Raw genomic sequence first — 6,373 nt, 5'->3', positions numbered from 1 at the left:
TCAGAACCAGAACACTTCATGTTTTTGAAATTCGTTGTTCAGCCATGAAGACAAATCTTAATTATGTGATGTCCACAGAGGTTAAAAGATTTCAAGAGCAAAATGGGCTGTTGAAAGGTTATGATACTGTCTTCATTAAAGTTACAATTTCCTTTTTGCTTCAAATGAGAACTTACTTAAGCAATGTGAGCATTCTTAAACATGACACCCATGAAAATGGTACATGTACATGTGGATAGTAAACTATGAATTAATAATCTTTTCTTAGGAAGTCAGATTCTATGACTTGAAGACAAGGCCAAAGCCACCACTAGTTTTTTTTTTTTTATGTAATATCTCCATGAGACACTAAATGCATCTCTAAGTAAGTAGTTAAAGGATTTAAATCAGGTTCTTTAAAAGTCTTTCTTGACTCAGAAAAATTGGGCACTGAAGTCTTCCTACATTTCAGTTTTATAAACTGTAATAATTTCTTTAAATGAGTGTAAATTAATGACTATATTCACTCTCTTATTTCCTTCCTTCCTTCCTTCCTTCCTTCCTTCCTTTATCTTTCTTTCTTTCTTTCTTTCTTTCTTTCTTTCTTTCTTTCTTTCTTTCTTTCTTTCTTATGTTGATGATCATGTTCCTGGTAGTTCTCATCAGTACAGATTCCTGGTTGGTTGATTGGTGATAAGAATGACATAGGAGATATCAAAGTTTCCTTTCACACAATATATGTTCATTGGAGTCACTCTTAATTAGTAGACATGGCATTACAGCAGAAACTCTCAGGTTGTCAGTGAGTTTCTAGGTGAGTTCACATTATTGGGATATTTTTACAAGTGAATCATCTTGTTATTAATATAACCATGCACTCTCAGTTAGGCAATGGGGTTGTCAGTGTAGATAGATAAGGTTGTCAGTGTAGATAGATACTGTTCAACTGCTTCATCTTTCCTAAGTTTCTTATATGAATGTGTGTGTGTGTGTGTGTGTGTGTGTGTGTGTGTGTGTGTGTGTGTTGTTGTGCCTTGGGCATGAGACCCTTGAAAAGACCACCAGAGACACAAACTCACCAAAATGCAAAAGCAAGGTTTATTGGAGCAGTTCAAGCTGCGCAGCAGGGACCTTGTCAAGCCATCCAACACAGTAGGGGCTGGAGGAGGTGCCCACCCCTCTGCAAGCTCAGGTTTTAAAGGCAAAAACCACAAGGTTACATCATTTAGGGGTGCTAGTATGGGTGCAATTCTGATTGGCTCAAGTTTTAGGGGTTTTCCAGAATTTCTGTGTTATCTTACTTTGTAGTGTTAACTGGTTGTTTGTCAAACTTTATAGACTACCTCTGGCATTTGGGCACTCTGTGGTTAAACAATTGTTACCAGATAGTCCTTCAAACATCCTGACTTTGTATTTTTGAGCATCTCCAGCACTGGGGCATTCTATGGTTAATCAGCTGCTACCAGATGGTTCTTCAAACATCCTGACTTTGTCCTGGGACCTATGTCAGCAGCTCTGAGAATTTTGAAACTCAGGCCTGTTTCAAGCTGGGGTGAGGAGCTTCCTTGAAATGGGGGTGCTTTGGTTCTTCAACCAGCTCATGACTCAGTGCTATACTGAAAACAGAAACCCCACATCAGGAAATGCAGCACTGTCTAGTGTCACTCAAGTGCATTTCTGTTGCATTTGGTATTTTAAATGTTTCAATTTATGTCTTTGCGTCTTCATTTTAACTATATATGTTATCCAAATTTGTACCCAAAAAATCATCCTGCTTTTGTTTGTGCATCTTATTACAAACATCATTTACTAGTTGAAACGTACTAATTATCATCACTTAACAAACCACATTCTTCTTGTTGTTTTTGGTGTCTTTGTTTTGTTTCGTTTGTCTGTTTTGTTTTGTAGAATCCAATCATGCAAGAGACAGCTGGGTTTGAAAAATCATCACTAGATTTAACTGATCAGATCACAGAAGTCGAAGGAAATTGCCACTGTATAATGTTCCCCACACTGACCAAGTCTCATTCAGAAATTGATCAAGCCGGGCGGTGGTGACGCACGCCTTTAATCCCAGCACTCAGGAGGCAGAGGCAGGCGGATCTCTGTGAGTTCGAAACCAGCCTGGTCTACAAAGCTAGTTCCAGGAAAGGCGCAAAAAACTACACAGAGAAACCCTGTCTCGAAACAAAACAAAACAAAACAAAACAAAACAAAACAAAACAAAACAAAACAGAAATTGATCAAAATGTTTTACCAATAACAGTAAGTTTCAGGATATTTTACTTAACACTTGCCATCTCTTCCTTGTATCATGTATTAAAGATGTTGTTCAAACTGTGTGTGTTTACTTATGTGCCATTGGTTCTTCACTAATATCTGTGTATCTAACAAGAGCTGCTAGCTCCCTCATAGAAGCACCAGAAGAATTGGCTCATTTGTAAAGCTGAATGTGTCAACAAGCAGAGGATCACCTCCTCCCCTGGGTCATGTCCCAGGATGGAAAGGAAAAGGAGCAGTACTGATGAGGATTTGTTAGTGATCAGGCTTATGGTGAATCTCTCACAAAGTGGCTTCAGAAGCTTTGAGAAGGATCATGAAATAATAATTTGGGATTACAGGCTCCTATCACAAGCACTGAAAGGTGAAGGTTTCTAACAAAGTTTGAAAGAGTAATTGTCATTTGATGCTATCTATTGAAAAACCTAATGGCTTGTTTGGTTAAACTTACAATGAGACCCAATAAAGATTCCCGTAAGGACACTGCAGTATTTCTACCACTATTAAGCTTGCTTTCACTGTAGTGTGTGGTGATATATTGTGTACCCTAATAAACTTGCCTGAGGATCAGAGGACAGAGCGAGTCATGAGGTTAGACATAGGGGTCAGGCAGTGGGGGCACATACCTTTAATCCTAGCACTTGAGATCTCATGCCTTTGCTTGGAAAGCATACACACTTTTAATCCCAGGAAGTAATAAGGCAGGGCAGAGAAAGGTATATAAGGCATGAGGAAACAGGAACTCATTCTTTTTAGACTGAGGACTTCGTAAAGGTAAGAACTAGTGGCTGGCTGTTCTGCTTCTCTGACCTTTCAGCTTTCACCTTGATATTTGGCTCTGGGTTTTTTATTAAAAGACCATCTAAGATTCAAACAACAATAGCAGTTGTATGCACCAGGTAACCAGCATATGAAGATGAAATTTTGTCTCATAATTTTGAAGATTTCAGTCCATAGTTGGTTGACCTTATGCTCTTGGACTTGTGGCAACACTGTACATCCTGGCTGGAGCACACTGCAGAGAAAAGCCTGTCATCCAGTGTCCAGGATGAAAAAGCAAGGAACAGGAGGTTTTAAGTCAAACTGTCTTATCTGAATCCATCCTGAAATACCAGAAAAACTCCGGTCAGGCTCTTTTTCTTGTCATTTTGGTTCTGAGTCTCAATTTTAATTACTGAGCCACTCTTAAAATTTCTGCCAGCTCACACCAACAGCAAACTGAAGACCAACCCTTTAGTGCATAGGCTTTTAAGACCATTACAGACCCAATAATAGGCAAAGAGTTGTTAGCATAGCAAAACCATGCTGATGGCTAACAGGGTGTACATGGGAAGACAGTTAAGTTCTCAAATTTCTCCAGTCCTAATAACCCTTTTTTACTAATATTCAACCTCCTTCCCATCTGTGGTTATTCTACACCCTGACCTAAAGACTAAATCAGCAGTAGCTGAGTTCATGGTCCATGTGGCTCTTCACAGCCATTTGTTTTATGAAACGCATGCATCTATTTGGTTTTCCTGTTTTATTGGAAGACCCTTCGGTAGATCATGGGGTGTGGAATCAACTGAAAAACAGAATTTAATCCTCACTGCATAGCCTGTCACTGCCATACAGGTGGGCTTGAATGAGGCCCAGTTCTTCCCTCTGTAACAGGACACATTACCTGTTCAGGGTAATGTATGCTTTCTCTAGTATGCCTGAAAATGGTGAAGTAAGACTGAGATTTTTCATAGTTGACAAAGTCCCAAAGAGCAGAAACTCAAAAGAATCTCTTTCTTTAAGGAAGAAAACAATGTGAAGACATCATGCCCACATGGTTAGGCATGACTAGGTTTAAAAGCAAGTGTAAATCAGCTAGGAAAAGAAAGTTAAGAAAATAAAATATATGCTAAAGAAACCTCCCTTTTCCCCTTAACTAGAATTGTTTTCTTAACAGAAGTATATTTATTTAAAAAAATAATGTATGGACATGTGAGTCCATTTCTGAGGAGGGCAGGTGAGGCTTCTGGGTCCCCTGGAATTGAAGTTGGAGGTGGTTGTGAGCTGCCATGTAGGTGCTAGGAACAAACTCTGGGTTCTCTGCAAGAGCGGTAATTGCTCTTAATAGCTGAGCCATCCCTGAAGCACCCAGGCTGGTTTTCTTGATCATCAAGATCAACCTGTATCGATGAATAGACTGAACAAGTTTCTCATTGTCTGATGCTATAGTTTGAAAATTTGCCTAGAATAGAAATCCTTGTTGCTAAGGTACAAAAGTTAAGTAATAGCAAATTACGTCCAAAGGAAATACTTAAATAAATCTGACTCTATAATTTAATATGCAAATCAGGACATTTTTCAAAGCAATAAATGACCCTGCTATTAGTGTGGCTGTCAGCCCACACAGGGAAGTGATGAGAACCCACAATAGGTAGTCCTCCTGTGCCAGGGGTTTTATTCCTGGCAGGGTTCACAGCTGTAAGAATTACTATTAAGTGCTGTGTTGGAGTCCAGCCCTGACCTGCCTAAGGGTCCTTGAAGGAGGAAGTGAGGAATTCAGAAATGCTAGATAGGAAAAAATATAGACGTAGATGAAGAAAAAGATGGAGACACAAGACAGCTTCAAGAGGGCCTTGGGTCAATACCCAGTCACCTCGAGTTTATTCCTACTGGGATTTTTATATACTAGCAAGGGGACAGGCAAAAGTCTTCCCCCTTTCAAGATCAAGGTACGAAGTACAAACAATTGTAGACCCTTTCTTAATTCTCTAAACACCTGGTAATCATGCCTTACAGCATAGCATCCTATAATTAGGCCTTGAAGCATAAGACACCTTATGCCTTTGGCCAAAACACCCTATTATGCAGCCTTGGAGAGCAACATAAACGCTGACTCTTTGACCATGACTCAAAATGGAAAGAATCCACAAGTTTGAATCTTTGTGGGCCCCCACAGTGCTGTACTCTGTGAACTGCGGAGGGTTCAGTCCCAGGGCTCCATACGCCAGGTGTTACAGATCAAAAAACACTCAATACCAGTCTTCTAACTATTTACATACTCTTAAACGTTTCTACACCATTTATATTACTATTCTTTATAACAACTGTGAAGTCAATACTGTATTAATTTTACAGCTGAGGAAAAGTGAATAAGTCACACAGCCCATCTGAACTCCTCTTACAGCGTGTTGGTAACGAGATTTGCTTAAATATGAGAGACCTTTTACTCTGGTCCATGATCTTAGTAATCACACAGTACCTTCCCCTTCACTACTCTTTCTACTTATGGCCTTACTCAGGGGATAGAAGCTTCTGGGAATTCAGCATACCTCCTAAGAATGTATTTATTTTCTATTTTCATTTCTATTTTACAATTTGTAGATGTGCATAAAAAATTACACAAACTGACTGAAATCATTCATATAGAGGTTTCCAGTAACAGATTGTGTAAACCAGAATTTCACGACTGGAGAGTTTTATTTTAAATTGTAAAATGAATTAGTCTTACAGTTTCATTCATATGTTTATTATTCATGCTTTAAGTATTCCCATTCACTGAAAATTTCAAAACTTCTCCCACAGAACACACAATGGACAAAATTGACTACTAATCACCAGTACACAGTGATCTAAATACTCACCTCTAATACAGCCATTGAAAAGAAAAATTAGAATAATTCAGTTTTTAAATTATATCAGAAGTGAATCAAAATGTGTGTTTACCTTTCCTGAACTCATGATGATTTTTAAATCAAGTTTGAAATATTTATGTGCTCTGCATTCAAATTGAGACCTGAATATACAAATCATCAAGGGGAGAAGAGAATGTCTAATGAGGAGAATTAAGCTGGAGGAAAAGAAGCTAGTAAATGCATCAAGTTTAAATATTTATCAGGATTATGGTGCATATTCTTAGTTTTTAGGTACTCTATTCTGTATTAGAAAAGTAACATAAGATGCTGAAATAGTGAATTCTACATGTTAACATCCTGTGTCAGTCCTAGGTAAAAGTATTTACTTCCCAAACTATAATTTAAACTTATCAGTTAATACAAAGATTTAGGGTTTTGTTTCTGTATGTATCTAGGTAATCTTTTCCTTCAAATAAGTAATAATTTATTAGCACGTGAATACT

This window comes from Peromyscus eremicus, chromosome 1, assembly GCF_949786415.1.
Source record: "Peromyscus eremicus chromosome 1, PerEre_H2_v1, whole genome shotgun sequence".
Classification (NCBI taxonomy): domain Eukaryota; kingdom Metazoa; phylum Chordata; class Mammalia; order Rodentia; family Cricetidae; genus Peromyscus; species Peromyscus eremicus.
Note: the sequence above shows the minus strand (reverse complement) of the source record.